General features: G+C 41.7%; 1 pseudogene; it reads right to left on the reverse strand.

Annotated features, from left to right (window-relative positions):
- Window positions 1-4,366: 4,366 nt before the first annotated feature.
- Window positions 4,367-21,572, reverse strand: part of LOC126059395 (guanylate cyclase 2G-like) — a 57,139-nt pseudogene continuing 39,933 nt past the window's right edge.

Raw genomic sequence — 21,572 nt, forward strand, 5'->3', positions numbered from 1 at the left:
AATTGGGACCAGCAACCGATACTCAAGGGCAGCTGAGCATTTGGAGGCACGAAGTCAATGTGAAGTACACCATGCACAGGGTTAGCCAGCTTTACTGAAGAGAGGCTTTGTCGTTGACACTGTGCAATTCTGCCTGAGGACTAGGGCTGAGCCACTAGGTAGGGGGTTCCAGTCCTTCAAATGACGACTTGGGAACCAGGGAGGAATATAAAAGTTTCACCCAGACTTGCATAGTGTAAAGGCAAGTGATTTTTGAGATCCCCGGTGCTAACCTAATTTGCTCTTATTTTAAAACCAGTTGCCATTGAGTGAACTCTATCTCATGGCCATCCCATGTATGTCAGAGTAGAACTGTGCTTCATAAGGTTTTCAGTGGTTGGTTTTTTGGAATCAGATCACCAGGCCTTTTTTCCAATGTGCCTCTGGGAAGATTTGAACCTCTAAACTTTCAGTTAGCAGCCGAGTGCTTAACTGTTTGCACCACCCAGGGATTTTGTTTTTATTTTAAGATCTCTTAAATATCTATAAATATTATATTACTTTTATAGCTGATATAACCCCCCCAACCCCAGTGCCATGGAGTCGATTCTGACTTGTTAAATTCAATGAAAAATCAAATTAAATAGAAATAAAACTACGTGATGAATAAAATTCACACTAACATTAATTCAACATACAGAAAATGTGGCTTTGCCTAAAGGAAACTGCTACTCACAATGTGACCATGGCATGGCGACCATGGCACAGGTTGTCTGATTGGCATCCCTGACCCCACCTGTGCCTTGTGATGCTCAATGCTCTCCCTAATTTTTTCAATTTGCTCTACTAAGAAATCCTCATTTATACAGAATGGTCTGACCTCATTTAGTCTTGACTTAACATTCAAATTCATCTCCGTCTTTGTTTCATTCTGATCATCAGAATGGAACCAACAAAAATCAGAATCACAAATGCAAACGCAACCAATGAAATCACGTGGCAGTGCACCATGAAAACATGGCCATCCGAGTGATCCAGAATATGCTGATATCGATTATATACATGGTCAACAAGATAAAACACGAAGTCACCAAGAATTAGAAGGCCCCTGAGAGTGCACTGGGGATCCCAGTTTGAGGTTAGAGTGTGGTAGGAAATGCCAGAGTTCTAAGTTCTTGTCTTAGTCTTGTCACAGACATAGTTAGTGGGCTTATAATTTGAAAACAACACGCCAGTATGTTGCTTTGTATTTAATGAATTTGAGAAGTGTTGAGATATAGAGTTTGATGACTCTTTTATAACTTGTGGCAGTGAGCCCAGAAATTAAACTAGTATTTAAATTTCTGGGGACACAGAGTTCATGTTTGTTTAGCAATAGACAAGATTAAAATTACCCAGTATAGTCTAACCTTGGTCCTAAAGCTGGTGCTCCTACCAGTGTGGGATTTTTTTTCCTGTAAATTCAGACTTTTTTGTAGTTAGGAAAGACAGAAGAAATATTTTATTGGTTCTAATCAAAAACTCTTAAACAGCAAACTCATAGCCATAATTATAAATCCTTGGCTGTCAGAATCAAATAATGTTGTGTTAGTTTTGATTGATTTTATCATCATTTTTTATGATCTTGTATTTCTACCTGGTGCTATGAATAAATAACCTATGACTACAGTTTACAGTGTAAATATATCATGTGTAATAGCCAATTCCTCAACCCTCCCAGGGGTTTCTCCAACCAGAGCTTCTTAGACACACATATACACCACAAACTTAACAATCGTTCTACCCTACATTTACAATTGAAAATTTTCAGTTTTGGTTTCCAGGGTCAGGAGGTAAAACCATTTCATATGATTAACATTTTGGGGAAAAAGTCATTTTGGTCCTCTCCCTGCCTTAAAAGCTCTAATGTCTCTCTCCTGCAGCTGGATGTGTTCTGACTTGCAGTGATCTAAGTCCAATGGTGTTGGGTTGCCCTTCCTGTCTCGTAACTTCTCTACTGGGGAACCAAGAAAAGGCACTCTCAAAATAATCTCTCTTGTAAATTCCCATCAGTGCTAAGTATTTATAGAAGGAGAAAAGAATGTACCCTTAGTAGATATAACAAAAAATACTGTATATAGATTTTAGGAAACCGCTCTTATCAAAATTCCTGGTTATTACCGCTAAAAGACTCTGTGTGTGTGTGTAATTCATGAGTCATTTATACATGTACATATAAATTAATGTCTGTGAATCCACAGGTATATATGGGTTTTTATGTGTATATATGTGTGTGTGTGTGTGTGTATAGACGCCAAATGTTTATGTTGTAATGTCCAACGAAAAAGGAAGAGCTAACAAAGTCTTTTATTATATGAACAACTTTTGTATGCATGTGGGCTAGGGCTAAAAAAAAAAAATTTTTTTTTTTTTAGAAGGGAACAAATACACACACACTCAATACAAATACAAAGGTAAGATAAAAATGGACAGTTGTGTTATCCCACCTCCATCCCTACATCTATATCATTTTCTAATGTCCTTTTAATGTTATAATATTGGAATTCTTAGTCACTTGATCTGTACTTTTATACATATCTCTATTAGTCTTTTATATATTGGATTATTAGCTATTTATCCTCCTCCACAACTCAACTAAGAGTTAAAGATCAAAGAAAGTTTCATATTCTTTCATGTCCCTCAGTGTGGTACCGGACACAGAGTAAAAAGTGCTCAATAAATTATCCTTGAATTAATGAAATGGTCATATGCATGGATGGATGGATGGATGGACAGAAGGAAGAAAGCTGGCCTATCTCTCCAAGAGGCCTCATAGCAGAGGTCACCTTGTTACCTTTCATGGTGAAGCAAATTACAGTTCCAGAAGCCTGGTCTCAAACAAGAGAAAAAGTTACAAGGCATGAAAAGATCGGCCTATTGTTTCATTCTGTTATAACGAGGAAAATCCCTGCCCCCTTTACCTAAATGTTTTCTGCCTGCTTTCCTTCTAAGCATCAGTCAAAAGGCTTCAGTCCCTGATGACGCTGAAGGTCTGTGGGGAGAAGCAGAGCGTACTGCAATAAAAAGGAGCCCACATTATACCAAGTGGTAACTGTAAAGGTCATAGAGTTTAGTCATCTACCTCCAGGCAAAGAAAAGTGAGCTGATGGAAAAGCTTAGGAACTCAATGGAGATGAGATTACTCATGAAAGCGCTTCCCCGGCTCTGATTTAGTGTCCTTCCTCCTGCAGAAAGGCAAGAATTCCACCAACCCTATCAATGACTGTCAATAAACCAAAAAGTAGGTATTAATATACTTATCTCCCTAGATAGATCTCAAAGATGTCTCCACCAAGGCAGCTCAGAAATCCAGCAACAAAGAAAACATTCTCGTTGGTTTTCACTTGTGAAGCTCAACAGGTTAAGGTCTCTAACATAATGTATCATTAAAATTGCTCTGCCGTATTCAGGAGTAACCACGCAGAAGATGTTTGGGGGTGAGGAATTATGAGAAAGAATGAAGGTACTGACAGTGCATTATTGGTTCAGTAAATCTATTACAAATAACATGGAATCCTATTTTGTTGTTGTTGTTGTTTGTTTAAAGGGGAAATATTCATAGCAGGAATGGATGGATTCATCTTTGCTGAAATTTTTTTTTAATGTTTTAAATTCTTCATAAATGAATGGAAAATTCCACTAAAAATTCTGGCTTTGACTGCATCTTTTGCTCAGTGAATAGAAAACACATGGAGCAACAAATTGGGAACAGAATGGTGTCCATTTGGAAGCTGAAGCACTCATAGGAATTCAGGGTTGCATGTGATAGCATCAACTCTTCTGGATTTCAGCGAGCGCTCACACATTAGAGCCTTCTCCCCTGAGCACACTGAAGATGCCTTCTGAACTTATTTGAGAAGCCTTCTGATATGGGCTCCTATCTCCTTGCGGGCTGATTAGCTGATAAGAAAAATAAGCACAAAGGTTAAGTGAACCCGCAACTCGTAAACTCAGTAGGTATAATCGGAAGGAAAGGCTATGTCCCGGATTTCATTCTCCCACTTTTCTCTCCAGGAATAAAACTGGGTCCATGAGCTAAGGGGCTGGAAATGTCTGGCAGCTGGGCAGGCTTATTGGCAGATGAAGACAGCAGGCTCCCAGGGCTGGGAGCAACAGCCCACCCCTGGCCCCCCAGGAAATTAGTTTGCCTTGTCCAGGTCAGCCAAGTCCACATCTGCTCTAGGCCACAGGTGGAAAGAGGAGGCCAGCTAGATGGCTCCCCCTAGTGGGAGGTTGACTCAATGCTCCCAACCACATTCCTTAAATGGATACATTGGGGGTCCCAAAGAAGTGGTCCCCCACAGTCTTTTGTGTGACCCCTCACAGACCTTTGAGGAAGATACTCACCTCAGAAGATCTCAGGGGCTTTAGTTTCTTCCTCAGTAAACTCAGGGAGCAGAAGAGTGAGGCCTTCTTTGCCTTTCAGCCAATAAGTAGTTTGTTCTCCTTTGCCCTGTGGGGAGCAATGGAAGGCGTTAGTGTGTCATAGAGGAGAGCAGGCACTTCAGGGCTCCCTTTCTTGCCGAGACAGCAGGAGCCACCTCAGTGAGAAAACCAACCAGTTGCCATTGACTCGATTCCAACTCACAGCGACCCCATGTGTGTCAGAGTAGAACTGTGCTTCATAGGGTTTTCAATGGCTGATTTTTTGAAAGTAGATCTTCAGGCCTTTCTTCTGAGGAACCTCTGCGTGGATTCGAACTGCCAACCCTTCTGTAAGCAGCCAAATTCATAACTGTTTGCGTCACCCAGGGACTCAGTAAGCAAAAGGCCTCACAATAGATGAAATCTTGGTGATTTTCTTGGGCACTGCTGATAAGCTAGATGGAGAGTTACTGATGGTCTAGGCCATGAGAGCCAATGACACTAACCTTTGTGGAAAAGAAAAGCTTAAAAGTACTAATAAAATCGGTTGAGCTCTTACTATGAATTGGGCACACTGTGAAGTGCCTCCAGTACATGTTCACATTTAATTCTCAAAGCCAATCTTTAAAGGGCAGTGTTATCATCACCGCCATTTGAAGATGACAAAACCTATCCCCAATATCAGACAGCTAGTAAGTGGTGGGACAGGATTCAAACCTGGTCTACCTGCTGCCATGCTGGAAAAATCCTCTTTGACCTAAAGTCATTTGGTCTAATGCAATATGCCAGGGCCAGGCTCAGCGAACTGTGACGTTGATGGCACCCTCCTTCCCTTTCATTTCTCTCCTCTGGACCCCTACACCCACCCAAACACCCAAAATCACTGTAACGCTCCCCCCCCACCCCACTGTGGAGGAAAAGGGTTGGATGAAGAAATTCGTCCTAAAGCACTTGCATGAACATCTCCCAAACAGTCTTGCCCTCAAGAAGAACACCCCTTCCTCCTAGGGAAAGGGCAATGTGTATCAGAAAGATGAGAATGACCCATGAGACTTTTCAGTGATAGACTGCAGGCCAGGGTGAAGGAGAAGGCAGAGGGAAAAGGAAGAGATAATTAAATGTTTAGAAATGAAGTTCTAGCACCTCCAAGCTCTAACCAGTGGACTTCTGTCCCCTTTACCTGGACATTTAGAACTGGGTAAAGGGTCATAGAAAGAAAGGGGCATTGTAATTCTCGGGACTGGATCTGGTGTTGCTTTATTTGGAAGATTGGGCTGTGCATGTCTAACCAGAAGCTGGGGAATCCCTTGTGGCAGAGAGGAAGGAGTTGTCCCACCAGAGGTTGGTGTGAGTGGTAGCTAAGATATTTTCAGTCATGGAGTCCATGTTTGACTATTTGAAGTGACTACCCAGTCCTATCTGGAAGAAGAAGACCTGACAGTCACAAGAGCCGCCAGAGATGAACCTCATAGGTCTCTGTCCATCCCTGCATGGAGTGGATTCCTGATGCATCCAGCCAAGTTCCTCAACATCTCATCAGAGACCCAAATGGGGAAAATGGAGTGCAGCTGGGCTGGTCTTACCCTGACTGGAATGGTGCCTCTCTTTTTCAGGTCATATCCTCCCAATGCCAGCAGGGCTCCTGCAGTGCTCTGAGAGATGTGAATCTGGAGAGCTGCCATAAATCAGTCATTGTCTAGTCATCACCTAGGTTATGACTTTCATATAGGAGTCAATGAGATGGTTAGCTTTGGAGAGGGAAGGCTACGCTGTTCAGATCACCAGGACTTCTTATTAAACAAATCTTTGAAGTCTGGGATACTTGGGTTGGGACCCCCAACCACCCAGGTGTTGCTGAGACACTGTTGGGTGATACTGAAGCTTCAGTATATTCAGTATAGAAACAGAGGGTAGAACAGACTCAGTTTGCAAGTTGGTACCTCCTGTGGATGGAGATGAACTGGTCTCCTCAGATTTCAGTGAGAACAAAGGTTGCCTGGGATGGTACTAGAGCTGGGACATATCCCTGAAAATGTTAATAGCCTTCAATTGCCACCAGAATCAGATGTGGAGAATACATAAGTGCACTTTCAAAATTTAATCTGAAAACCCTTACTTATACCCACGCATCACTGTCGAGTCGATTCCAACTCACAGTGACCCTATACGACAGGGTAGAACTGCCCCATAAGGTTTCCAAGGAGCAGACGTAAACTGCTGACCTTTCGGTTAGCAGCCAAGCTCTTAACTACTGCACCACAAGGGCTCGTACAAGCTAAGAGACAGATTTAAATCAATGTTTGAGACTTGACTGATTAACTTAAACAACCAACTACTAAGAAGTGGGAAAACTTTTTTGTTTGTTTTTATATATCATGGGGAATTTATAAACTCGGAAGAATGTTTACATAACAGAAGAAAACATTCTTTGATGGTTATGAGGGTGGGGAGGGATAGTTGATAAGAATTGTCTTAGGTGAAGGGAAGGACAATACACAATACAGGGGAAGTCAGCAGAGCAGAACTAAGCCAAAAGCTAAGAAGCTTCCTGAATACAACAAAACACTTCAAGGGACAGAGTAGCAGGGGCGGGAGGTAGGGGGCGGGGGGGAACCTGGGGACCATGATTTCCGGGGACATCTAGGTCAATTGGCATAACAAAGTTTACTAAGAAAATGTTCTGCATCCCACTTTGGTGAGTGGTGTCTGGGGTCTTAAAAGCTAGCGAGAGGTTACCTAAGAGGCACCAATTTGTCCCAACCCACCTGGAGCAGATGAGAATGAAGAACACCAAAACAGAAGGAAAATATTAGCCCAGGAGACAAAAAACGTGTTGCCATCGAGTTGATTCCGACTCATAGTGACCCTATAGGGCAGAGTACAACTGCCCCACAGGGCTTCCAAAGAGCACCTAGAGGATTTGAACCGCCAACCTTTTGGTTAGCAGCCAAGCTCTTAATCATTATGCCACCAGGGTTTCCCAAGAGACAAAAGGGCCACATAAACCACAGACTACATCTGCCTGAGACCAGAAGAACTAGATGGTGCCCCGCTACCACCAATAACCACCCTGACAGGGAACACAGCAGACAGTCCCTGATGGAGAAGGACAAAAGTGGGGTGCAGAACCCAAATTCTAGTAAAAATACCAGACTTAATGGTCTGACTGAGACTGGAGGGACCCTGGAAGACATGGCCCCTGAACTGTCTGTTAGCCCAAAACTAAAACCATTCCCGAAGCCATCTCTTCAGACAAAGATTAGACTGGACTATAAGACATAAAATGATACTTGTGAAGAGTGTGCATGTTAGTTCAAGTAGATATATGAGACTAAATGGGCAGCTCCTGTCCAGAGGTGAGGTGAGAAGACAGAAAGGGACAGGAGCTGGTTGAATGGACATGGGAAATCTGGGGTGGAAAGGAGTGTGCTGTCACTTTATAGCGAGAGCAACTAGGGTCACATAGCAATGACTATATAAATTTTTGTATGAGAAACTAACTTGAACTGTAAACTTTCACTTAAAGCACTTTTAAAAAAAGAATGTTTACCTAACTCTTTGCTGTTTAAATCACTGAGTAACTGTTTTTCCATGCATCAGCTAATAAATGGCTACTCGTGTCTAGCAATAGTGCAATAAAATTACTGTAAAGCAAAAGAATGTGATGTTGCCTAGACTTCTTGGCCATAAGTTTCTTCTGCATAACCAAGAATACAATCTACATCAGGGATCAGTAAATTATGACCCAACTCCAGCTCAACACCTGTTTTTGTGAATAAAGTTTTATTGGAACATGGCCATTCCCATTTATTTACTTATTGTCTGTGGCTGCTTTCGCGCTACACTGGCAGAGTTGAGTGGCTGTGACAGAGGCAGTATGGTCCGTAATGCCTAAAATATTTACGACCTGGCCCTTTACAGAAAGTGTTTGCCAATTCTTGCTCAACATTAAAATGATTTTATTCCATGTGAGCCTGTTCTGAATGGAAAATCTTAGAAGGCAGAAACTGCATGTGTTTACATGGCTCTATGAAGAGCATAGAGTTAAACCCCTTCTACCAGGCCTGTGATTACTGTGGTCTTAGGTGGATAACGCACATATCCTCCAGATGGAAAAAGGAAGACGAAATGCAGTGCACCTTCTAAAGATAACCCTAGAGGGACAAGGATAATGTGTTTGCGAAGTGCTGTAAGTGATACCCACGCAAACTGCTGCTTGCCATTCTGGATGCTATGTTCACAGTGTCTCCAAACAGACAGTATCTGGGCATGGTGATTCCCACCAGCCACCACGGGACCTATGAAGTGAAGGGCCAAAGGGCATAATCAGCTGGCATTTCCCAAGGGTTGGATGGTCCATGCCTATCAATTAACCAAAGCAATTCAAGGGATATTTGTCAAGCGTCCCCTTGGGGCAATGCTTGGCAATAAGTCTTAGGCTAGAAAGACTTGATGGAAATCCATGTAATCAATTAATGATAATACACCATTCATGCACTAGAAATGTAAATAAAGCCAACAGTGGCACAAACATGAGAGTAATGAATTCTGATTGGGGATCAGATTTTACTCTAGTTTAGCGTTGGAAGATATAGGTAGGACCCAGACAGGCTACAGAATTTTGGAGGCCCAATGCAAAATGAAAATGTGGGACCTCTTGTTCAAAAATTATTAAGAATTTCAAGACAGTGACAGCATAGCATTAAACCAAGTGTAGGACACTTCTGCACAGGTCATGCGCCCATGAAGCTTGCCCTGGGTAGGAATTTGACAAAAGCAAAACAGATCAAAGGGCATCGAGGCAAAGGCGTGGAGAAAAAGCAGCCCAATACAACTGTCCAGGATTGCGGTCTCCTCCTGATTTTGGTTTGATATCTTGTAGCCTTTGTGTGTCCCATTTGTTACCAAGCAATCTGGCTAACTAGAAATACACATGCAAAGACAATTCAACCCTTTTTTTCCACTGAAGATGTTGCCGTTCAATTTCAGAGTTCTTAAAAGCCTCGGAGCTAGGACTCTAATGAACTGCCTACTGCCACACCTGGATCCTAAGGCCAGCCTGCCCTCAGTGCTACCTACCTGTGTGGAGACCAATCTGGAGTTTGAGCTTCTCCTCAGGCATGTGCCCAATCTGGAAGTGGACAGTGGCACTGAGGAAGTGCAGGGACATTGTGACGATCTCATCCACATGCCGGATCCCATTGTGAATGAGAAGCCCACTAGCCACCATTTATGCATCTCCAATGGATTCAACCTGAAAATAAAACAAGAAGGTGACCTCATGTTCTCTGGAGGTTCAAGGGTAGAGACCAAGGCCCTGTTACTGACCCTTGCCATCCGTACTTTGAAGAGTTGCACTCCATCACTTTCACCTCACCCAAGTCCAAGTTTTTCCTCAAGTTTCTGCTCTTGTCCTCATTTTTCCACGAAGCTTTCCTTCCCTGACCCTCCTCCCACAGGTGCTGCTTCTTCCTCTGAAATCTGAGAGTAGCGGTGACCATATTTCTCCAACCCAAGCTCAGGACAGTGAGACAGACAGGCAGCAGTGTGCTGATGGGTAAACTGGAAGGACCAAGTGAATCAAGAGGAACCCAACCTGAAAGGTCCTTACCCCATATAAGGGCTGTTATGTACATTTATGTTTATGCATGTGTATAAATAAGGAGCCCTGGTGGCACAGTGGTTAAAGAGCTTGGCTGTTAACCAAAAGGCCAGTGGTTCGAACCCATCAGTGGCTCCACAGAAGATGTGGCAATCTGCTCCTGCAAAGATTACAGCCTTGGAAACCCTATGGGGCAATTTTAGTCTGTCCTATAGGGTCTCTATGAGTCAGAATCAACTCAAGGGCAATGGCTTTTGGGGTTTTATATGTATAAATTCATCTGCCTGGTCTGTCCTCTTCTCCCCCAATCCTCCTATAATCAACTTTCTAATCCTTCAGTAACAATAGAGAAATCACTGACTAATAGGACCTTAAAGTTATGACCTGTCCAAGCATATTTGCATTTAGCAGAATTGAAAAAAGATGTGGTAATGGTGGAATGGCAGGCATTAACCAGACAGTAAAAACACCTCCCTCTCCTGGTGACCCTGAAATTAAACAAAGTCAACTAGTACCCACCTTGATTCCAGGTTGCCTCTCCCCTCTATGAGAACATCCTTTAGGAATATAAGCTAAGATTAGCTCACGCAAAACATAGTTGAGAAGATAATAAACGAGTTGCCATCAAGTCAACTCCAACTTATGGCAACCCTATGTATGTCAGAGCAGATCTGTGCTCCATAGGGTTTTCAATGGCTGATTTTTTGGAAGTAAATCACCGGGCGTTTCTTCTGAGGTGTCTCTGGGTGGACCTGAACCTCCAACCTTTTAGTTAGTAGGTAGGTGCATTACTGTTTGCACTACCCAAGGATCCTGAGAAGATAACACTAAGAGAAAATGCCTTCCTAACCAGGGCAGGTTCGGGGTTTGCTTGGTTTATACAAACTGCTCCTTGACATTATACATACCATCATTTTTTTCCCTCTTGAACAGAGGGGAACATTTGTGGGAAACATTGGGGGTTAACCGTGAGGGACATGACCACACTGTCCCCTAAATCTCCCTGGCCTAAGGGTCACTGGCAGAGGCAGAGTCCTGGGATCACCTGTGCCGGCGGGTACACTTGTGGCTGCCCACCAGGCATGCTTGAGTGCGCACACACAGTATTGGCCCTGGAGTCATGACCTGACCCCATCTGAAAAGCCAGAAAACACAAACAACAGCCATCAGTACCACCACCTGCTTCTTCTGTTAGTTCCAAACAAAAACCATACCTGTTGTCATCCAGTCAATTCTGACTCATAGTGACTCTCTAGGGCAGAGTAAAACTGCCCCATCGGGTTTCCAAGTAGCGGTTTGTGGATTCAAAATGCCAACCTTTTGGTTAGCAGCCAAGCTCTTAACCACTGCTCTGCTGGTTAGCAGCTTCTTTGATGAAGCCAAATCATTACTGATTTTGCTATTTCCCCTCTCCTCCCCCATCACCCCCGCAAAAAAAAAAAAATTTTGCACCCTGTTGTTGTTGTTTCTGTTAGGTGCCGTTGAGTTGGTTCTGACTCATGGAAACCCTGTGTACAACAGAACTACACACTGCCTGGTTCTGTGCCATTCTCAAAATCGTTATTATGCTTCAGCCCATTGTTGTAGCCACTATGTCAATCCATCTCACTGAGGGTCTTCCTTTTATTTGCTGACCCTCCACTTTACCAAGCATGATATTCTTCTTCAGGGACTGATCCTTCCTGACAATGTGTCCAAAGTATGTGAGACATAGTCTGGCCATCCTTGCTTCCAAGGAGCATTCTGGTTGTACTTCTTTCAAGACAGATTTGTTAGTTTTTTTGGCAGGCCAGGGAATATTCAATATTCCTTGCCACCACCACAATTCAAAGGTGTCAGTTCTTCAGTCTTCCTTATTCATCGTGCAGCTTTCACATGCATACGAGGCAACTGAAAATACCACGGCTTGGGTCAGGCGCCTTAGTCCTCGAGGTGGCATCTTTGCTTTATAACACTTTAAAGAGGTCTCTTGCCTCAGATTTGCCCAATGCAATGCATCTTTTGATTTCTTGACTGCTGCTTCCATGGATGTTGATTGTGGAGCCAAGTACAATGAAATCCTTGACAACCTCAATCTTTTCTCTGTTTATCATGATGTTGCTTATTGGTCCAATTGTGAGGATTTTTGCTTTCTTTATGTTGTGGTATAACATATACTGAAGGCTGTGGTCTTTGATCTTCATCAGTAAGTGCTTCAAGTCCTCTTCACTTTCAGCAAGCAAGGTTGTGTCTTCTGTATAACGCAGGTTGTTAGTGAGTCTTCCTCTCATCCTCATGCCCCATTCTTCTTCATATAGCCCAGCTTCTTGGATTATTTGTTCAGCATACAGATTAAGTATAACGAAAGGATGTGACCCTGACGCACACATTTCCTGACTTTAAACCACGCAGTATCCCCATGTTCTATTCAAATGACTACTCTTTTGAGGTTCCTCATGAGCACAATTAAGTGTTCTGGAATACCCATTCCTTGCAATATTATCCATAATCTGTTATGATCCACACAGTCGAATGCCTTAGCATAGTCAATAAAACACAGGTAAACATCTTTCTGCTATTCTCCATTTCAGCCAGGATTCATCTGACATCAGAAATGCTATCCCCGGTTCCACGTCTTGTTCTGAATCTGGCTTGAACTTCCGGCATCACTACCAGCAACACAGCAAGCAACATGCAAGCCCCACAGTACAACAAACTGACAGACACCTATGGGGGGGTTTCATTCTAGGTGGCCATATTCATACATTTTCAGAGCAACACTGGACAGGTGACTGTGTGTTGTCTCACCTTTAGCCACAGGTCTGAGTGTCTAAAATTGCAGGTCTATCCTCACCTGGAATTGCTAAGCATCATAATAACAGAAATAAGACCTATATAAGAGCCAAATAGAGCCTTTAAAGAAGTGAAAAAAGAGCCTCTCTGAAGCTGAGGGATATTTGTTTAAGAGGGAAGGGGAGGAATTAGCCAATAGAAGGTCAACACCTTTTAGAAATGTGTTTACTCTTAGATAAAATAGTAGAAGGAAACGGAAGGAACCAACTGGTGATTCTTGACAAGCATATGAATCTCTGGTTAATCAAGCACTTTTCCAAGAAAACAAACAGGAATGAAGTACCGAGTTTCTGCCATGATTTGAGATGGACTGCCAGCCTGAAACAGAGCCTTCATCATGCCTGAAGCCTGGGTCAGGCTTCTCCTCACTCAAGCCCCAAGATGGCCAGCAAGGAACACGGCCTACCTCAAAACCCAGGAACCAGGCAGCTCACCTTGTACACATCATACGTCTTAACGATACTATCGAATAAGGTGTACAGGTCATCAAGGAACTTTACAACTTGCAAAGGGGAGCTGAGAGAACACAGTTATGTGAATCCAACAATGTCGGAGAAAAAGATCGTCACGGACTCAAAGTGTTCCGGTTCCACGGACTTCCCAGCTATGAGCTGTTCTCCCATGAAGCTGAAACCAGAGAAAACGGTCCTTTTCTTAAAACAGCATCTTATTCATATTGTTTCCCACAAAAAAAAAAAAAAAAAAAAACGCTGTCGTCAAGTCAATTCCAACTCATGGCAACCTCGTGTGTTACAGAATAGAACTGCTCCATAGGGTTTTCTTGATTGTAATCTTTACAGAAGCAGATCGCCTGGCCTTTCTTCTGTGATGTCGCTGGGTGGGTTCAAACTGCTAACCATTTGCACCACCCAGTGACCTTTTGTCTCCCACAAGCCCCGGCAAAGTTGCCCTCACAGACCTGTTTGCTTCAATGGATTAGGTTTTTGGGTAACAAAATCCTTCATCTAAAGGGATTCTGTTGGCACCCATTCCTCTACCTTTATTTTCTCTAAGAAGATATTTGAATTGCTGGGTATGAAGCGGGGAGAAGGGGAGTTACAGAAACGCATTTACTGAAAAGATTTTCTCCGGAGAGCATTGCATTTTCCTCTATTGGTTATAGAATGTGATTGTAAAGGCTCAGCCTGCAGATGTGGAAACAAATGTAATCATTCAGGGATCCAGAAACCAGTGTTTCTGCTTCAGTCAACCGGTAGCATGTTAACACACTCAAGACCTCCTCACTTCTTTTGTCAAGACACGGAACAGGGGGAATATGAACAGAAAGTGCTTCTGCCAAGTGTTAAAAGGGTACACAAGTGAAAAACAGAAACAAAATGAAACAAGTTGTGAGTCTGCGGTCATAAGGTCATGTATTGTGATCATTATGTTGCTACACACCCCATCTACGTAAAAGATGTTATGTTGTCTATGCTTATGGATTCAAGGGCTTTTGCCTTCGTCTCCCTTTTCAGAGTTTATCAAATTACACACAAAATGATTGCCCTCTTTGAGAAGAGCCTCATATCATCTTATGAAAAGAAAAAAGGAAATATTCTCTCCTTGTGGGGCATCTTAGGTGACAATGCTGTTGCTCTCCCGGTTCCTTTGTCCAGACCCTCAGTGCTTTGCAATACCTGGGCAACATCGTGGCCAGAAGCTTCTCCACTTTCCTCTTCTCTGCCAGCAGCTGATTGGTCCTCTCTTCCACCACCTCCTCCAGGTGACTGGTGTACACTTCCAGCTTGCTCACCATACTATCTAGTATCCTCATGTGGCTTTAAAAGAACCAAGACATTAACATCTTTTTCTAAGAACTTTAGGGCCACAGGGGAGAAGAACTGCCCACTACACATCCCAATAAAGCACTTCTCACCCTTAAGGTTTCCTGCTTCAGGATTGCCAATGTACAGCACTTAAATGACAATGGCAATGAGGCATATGGCAGGACAGAGTCTGTCATTTACCAGCTCTGTGATCTTGAGCAGCACCTTTCATTCCTCTGAGCCTCAGTTTCCTCATCTGGAAATGGGGATAATAATACATATTTGGCAGGGTTGTTTAGAGAATTCAGGCAGATAACGTGTCTAAAGTGCCTAGCTGGCACCCACCCAGCAGGCACTCGACAAATGGTGGACATCACTGGCCCTGCCAGCACATCTCAGTATGCTCCATACCACCATTGTACCCAATTGAAAACTGGCAGAATTCAGGACAAGTCATTCTTATCTTTTCAGATTGTCCAATGTAGGAGGTACTTTTAGATTCTGTAGGTTGTTAGAAGGGTGTTCAGAGGAATAATTTAAACTAGTCTTTCAGAAAGGGAACACTGGTGGTGTAGTGGTTAAGTGCTATGGCTGCTAACCAATAGGTCAGCAGTTCAAATCCACCAGGCGCTCCTTGGAAACTCTGTGGGGCAGTCCTACTCTGTCCTATAGGGTCGCTATAAGTCGGAATCAACTCGACGGCAGTGGGTTTGGTTTTGTTTTGGTTAGTCTTTCAGAAAAGGAAACTGAGGCAATTATCATGATGCGAAGCAAGCTACTATGGGGGAAAAATGTTGAGAGGCATGAATAATTCTAAGCTAACAATCTACTCTAAGTTTGGTGGATAATTTTTATCACATAGTTCAATTCCAATTAATTATGCATGACTGTCAGCACACTGGTGGAAAAAGATTCTGAGGCCCTGCCAAAACTCCCTAGGAAAGACTGCCTTGATTGATTAGTGATGTCTGGAACGAACAAAGGAAGGTGGTGGAAACATTAACGCCTGATGCATTTTTTAAATATTTATGACATGAAGGGAGAATGTATTACTTCACTTTAACCAGCATGTAGCATGGTGTTTTGCATATGGCAGGCGATGAGCGAGTATATGATGAATGGATGAATGAATGCCCTGAGCCATTGGCAACTGGCACCAATCACAACACATCACAGTGTTAACATTCTAATGATCAGTGACTAGCAGAACATACCTGCTGCACATCTAACTTACCCTTTAGGACTGGCTTCTCGTAAAATTTTCTTGATCGAAGAGAAAGTGGGCCTTTTCTCTGGAGATTCATCCCAACACACCCTCACCATGGCCACGATGTCTGCATCGCCCTTCTCCTCTGACAGGGAAGGCCTCAGCGGAACTGCTACTGCAGGGTTTTTGATTTGGTTGATGGTTTCTGAAAATCATTTTTAGCTTAGTTGGTTAAGTGTTTGAGCTCCTAGAATTTGTAAATTAAATTTTTAAATAAATTAAAGCAGACGAGAATTTCAGAGAAATCCGGGTATTTTAAGAGAAACATTCAAAATCCTCCTAAAAAATGAAGAGTCCTAATGTAAGGCAAAAAATAAACCAACTCATTGCCATCAAGTCAATTCTGATTCATAGTGACCTCATAGGACAGAGTAGAGCTGCCCCATAGAGTTTCCAAGGAGTGACTGGTATATTCGAACTGCCCTCCATTTGGTTAGCAGCCGAGCTCTTAACCATGGTGCCACCAGGTCTCCAAAGCAAATAAGCACGCCCTAATCAATCTGTTTTGGGATCAAGATTTTTTTTAATAGATCAACTTTTCTTGGTGTAAGGCATACCTCTACACGATTTTAGCAGTGTACAAACATTAAAAAAATTAGGTGTTGGAAATTCCCAAAGGGTGCCTTATGTAATTTTGCATTCCATGTGTTACATAAAAGTTTTCACAAACAATAAATGTTACCGCCATGTTCTATCTCCTTGCCCAGCCTTGTAAACCTACTTTCTTGATTTTTTTAATAATTTTTATTGTGCTTTAAGTGAAAGTTACAAATCAAGTCAGTCTGTCACATATAAGCTTATATACACCTTACTACATGCTCCCATTTACTCTCCCCCTAATGAGTCAGCCCGCTCCCTTCTTCCAGTCTCTCCTTTCATGACAATTTTGCCAGTTTCTAACCCTCTCTATCCTCCCATCTCCCCTCCAGACAGGAGATGCCAATACAGTCTCAAGTGTTCACCTGATACAAGTAGCTCACTCTTCATCAGCATCTCTCTCCAACCCATTGTCCAGTCCCTTCCATGTCTGATGAGTAGTCTTCGGGAATGGTTCCTGTCCTGGGCCAACAGAAGGTTTGGAGACCATGACCGCCAGGATTCTTCTAGCCTCAGTCAGACCATTAAGTCTGGTCTTTTTATGAGAATTTGGGGTCTGCATCCCACTGTTCCCCTGCTCCCTCAGGGGTTCTCTGTTGTGCTCCCTGTCAGGGGAGTCATCGTTGTGGCCGGGCACCCTCTAGTTCTTCTGGTCTCAGGATGATGTAAGTCTCTAGTTCATGTGGCCCTTTCTGTCTCGGGCTCATAATTATCATGTGACCTTGGTGTTCTTCATTCTCCTTTGATCTAGGTGGGTTGAGACCAATTGATGCATCTTAGATGGCCGCTTGTTAGCATTTAAGACCCCAGACGCCACAGTTCAAAGTGGGATGCAGAATGTTTTCATAATAGAGTTTATTATGCCAATTGACTTAGGAGTCCCCTTAAGCCATAGTCTCCAAACCCCAGCCCTTGCTCCGCTGACCTTCGAAGCATTCAGTTTATCCTGGAAACTTCTTTGCTTTTGGTCCAGTCCAGTTGAGCTGACCTTCCGTGTATTGAGTATTGTCCTTCCCTTTACCTAAAGTAGTTCTTATCTACTAACTAATCAGTAAATAACCCTCTCCCACCCTCCCTCCCTCCCCCCTCTCGTAACCACAAAAGAGCGTGTTCTTCTCAGTTTATACTATTTCTCAAGAACTTATAATAGCGGTCTTATATGGTATTTGTCCTTTTGCATCTGACTAATTTCACTCGGCATAATGCCTTCCAGGTTCCTCCATGTTATGAAATGTTTCACAGATTCGTCACTGTTCTTTATCGATGCGTAGTATTCCATTGTGTGACTGTACCATAATTTATTTAACCATTCATCTATTGATGGACACCTTGGTTGCTTCCAGCTTTTTGCTATTGTAAACAGTGCTGCAATAAACATGGGTGTGCATATATCCGTTCGTATAAAGGCTCTTATTTCTCTAGGGTATATTCTAAGGAGTGGGATTTCTGGGTTGTATGCTAGTTCTATTTCTAACTTTTTAAGAAAATGCCAGACAGATTTCCAAAGTGGTTGTACCATTTGACATTCCCACCAGCAGTGTATAAGAGTTCCAATCTCTCCGCAGCCTCTCCAACATTTATTATTTTGTGTTTTTTGGATTAATGCCAGCCTTCTTGGAGTGAAATGGAATCTCATCGTAGTTTTAATTTGCATTTCTCTAATGGCTAATGATCGAGAGCGTTTTCTCATGTGTCTGTTAGCTGCCTGAATATCTTCTTTAGTGAAGTGCGTGTTCATATCCTTTGCCCACTTTTTGATTGGGTTGTTTGTCTTTTTGTGGTTGAGTTTTAACAGAATCATATAGATTTTAGAGATCAAGCACTGGTCGGAGATGTCATAGCTGAAAATTTTTTCCCAATCTGTAGGTGGCCTTTTACTCTTTTGGTGAAGTCTTTAGATGAGCATAGGTGTTTGTTTTTTAAGGAGCTCCCAGTTATCTGGTTTCTCTTTGTCATTTTTAGTAATGTTTTGTATTCTTTTTATGCCTTGTACTAGGGCTCCTAACATTGTCCCTATTTTTTCTTCCATGATCTTTATCGTTTTAGTCTTTATGTTTAGGTCTTTGATCCACTTGGAGTTAGTTTTTGTGCATGGTGTGAGGTATGGGTCCTGTTTCATTTTTTTGCAAATGGATATCCAGTTATGCCAGCACCATTTGTTAAAAAGACTATCATTTCCCCAATTAACTGACACTGGGCCTTTGTCAAATATCAGCTGCTCATATGTGGATGGATTTATATCTGGGTTCTCAATTCTGTTCCATTGGTCTATGTGCCTGTTGTTGTACCAATACCAGGCTGTTTTGACTACTGTGGCTGTATAATATGTTCTAAAATCAGGTAGAGTGAGGCCTCCCACTTTCTTCTTCTTTTTCAGTAATGCTTTACTTATCGGGGGCTTTTTCCCTTCCATATGAAGGTGGTGATTTGTTTCTCCATCACTTTAAAAAATGTCATTGGAATTTGGATCAGAAGTGCGTTGTATGTATAGATGGCTTTTGGCAGAATAGACATTTTTACTATGTTAAGTCTTCCTATCCATGAGCAAGGTATGTTTTCCCACTTATGTAGGTATCTTTTAGTTTCTTGCACTAGTATTTTGTAGTTTTCTTTGTATAGGTCTTTTACATCTTTGGTAAGATTTATTCCTAGGTATTTTATCTTCTTGGGGGCTACTGTGAATGGTATTGATTTGGTGATTTCCTCTTCTATGTTCTTTTTGTTGATGTAGAGGAATCCAAGTGATTTTTGTATGTTTATCTTGTAACCTGAGACTCTGCCGAACTCTTCTATTAGTTTCAGTAGTTGTCTGGAGGATTCCTTAGGGTTTTCTGTGTATAAGATCATGTCATCTGCAAATAGAGATAATTTTACTTCTTCCTTGCCAATCTGGATGCCCTTTATCTCTTTGTCTAGCGTAATTGCTCTGGCTAGGACCTCTAGCACAATGTTGAATAAGAGCGGTGATAAAGGGCATTCTTGTCTGGTTCCCATTCTCAAGGGAAATGCTTTCAGGCTTTCTCCATTTAGGGTGATGCTGGCTGTTGGCTTTGTATAGATGCCTTTATTATGTTGAGGAATTTTCCTTCGATTCCTATTTTGCTGAGAGTTTTTATCATGAATGGGTGTTGGACTTTGTCAAATGCCTTTTCTGCATCAATTGATAAGATTATGTGGTTTTTGTCTTTTGTTTTATTTATATGGTGGATTACATTAATGGTTTTTCTAATATTAAACCATCCTTGCATACCTGGTATAAATCCCACTTGGTCGTGGTGGATTATTTTTTTTAATATGTTGTTGAATTCTATTTGGCTAGACTTTTGTTGAGGATTTTTGCATCTATGTTCATGAGGGATATAGGTCTGTACTTTTCTTTCTTTATGGTGTCTTTACCTGGTTTTGGTATCAGGGATATGGTGGCTTCATAGAATGAGTTAGGTAGCATTCCATAATTTTCTATGCTTTGAAATACCTTTAGTATTAGTGGTGTTAACTCTTCTCTGAAAGTTTGGTAGAACTCTGCAGTGAAGATGTCCGGGCCAGGGCTTTTTTTTGGTTGGGAGTTTTTTGATTACCTTTTCAATCTCTTTTTTTATTATGGGTCTATTTAGTTGTTCTACTTCTGATTGTGTTAGTTTAGGTAGGTAGTATTTTTCTAGGAATTCATCCATTTCTTCTAGGTTTGCAAATTTGTTAGAGTACAATTTTTCGTAATAATCTGACATGATTCTTTTAATTTCAGTTGGGTCTGTTGTGATATGGCCCATCTCGTCTCTTATTCGGGTTGTTTCCTTTCCTGTATTTCTTTAGTCAGTCTGGCCAATGATTTATCAATTTTGTTAATTTTTTCAAAGAACCAGCTTTTGACTTTGTGAATTCTTTCAATTGTTTTTCTGTTCAGTATTTCATTTAGTTCAGCTCTAATTTTTATTATTTGTTTTCTTCTGGTGCCTGATGGATTCTTTTGTTGCTTGCTTTCTATTTGTTAAGTTGTAGGGACAGTTCTCTGATTTTGGCTCTTTCTTTTTTTTGTATGTGTGCATTTATTGATATAAATTGACCTCCGAGCACTGCTTTTGTTGTGTCCCAGAGGTTTTGATAGGAAGTGTTTTCATTCTCGTTGCATTCTATGAATTTCTTTATTCCCTCCTTTATGTCTTCTATAATCCAGTCTTTTTTGAGCAGGGTATTGTTCAGTTTCCAAGTATTTTATTTCTTTTTCCTGATTTTTCTGTTATTGATTTCCACTTTTATGGCCTTGTGGTCTGAGAAGATGCTTTGTAATATTTTGAAGTTTTGAATTCTGCAAAGGTTTGTTTTATGACCTAATATGTGATTTATTCTAGAGAATGTACCATGTGCACTAGAAAAAAAAAGTATACTTTGCAGCTGTTGGGTGGAGTGTTCTGTATAGGTCTTATGAGGTCAAGTTGGTTGATTGTAGCAATTAGGTCTTCCGTGTCTCTATGAGCTTCTTACTGGAAGTCCTATCCTTCTCCAAAAGTGTTGTGTTGAAGTCTTCTACTATAATTGTGGAGGTGCCTATCTCACTTTTCAGTTCCGTTAAAGTTTCTTTTATGTATCTTCCAGCCCTGTCATTGGATGCATAGATATTTAATATGGTTATGTCTTCCTGATCAATTGTCCCTTTAATCATTATGTAGTGTCCTTCTTTATCCTTTGTGGTGGATTTAACTTGAAGTCTATTTTGTCAGAAATTAGTATTGCTACTCCTGCTGTTTTTTGCTTGTTGTTTGCTTGATATATTTTTTTCCATCCTTTGAGTTTTAGTTTGTTTGTGTCTCTAAGTCTAAGGTGTGTCTCCTGTAGGCAGCATATAGATGGATTGTGTTTCTTTATCCAGTCTGAGACTCTCTCTTTATTGGTGCATTTAGTCCATTTACATTCAGTGTAATTATAGATAAGTATGTGTTTAGTGCTGTCATTTTGATGCCTTTTTGTGTGTGTTGTTGAGAATTTCATTTTTCCACTTACTTTTTGTGCTGAGACGTTTTTCTTCATAAATTGTGTGCTCCTCATTTTCATAGTAGTTGAATTTATGTTTGCTGAGTCATTATGCTTTTCTTGGTTTTTATTTTGAGTTATGGAACTGTTAGACCTC

This window comes from Elephas maximus, chromosome 16, assembly GCF_024166365.1.
Source record: "Elephas maximus indicus isolate mEleMax1 chromosome 16, mEleMax1 primary haplotype, whole genome shotgun sequence".
In the NCBI taxonomy this organism is placed as follows: Eukaryota; Metazoa; Chordata; class Mammalia; order Proboscidea; family Elephantidae; genus Elephas; species Elephas maximus.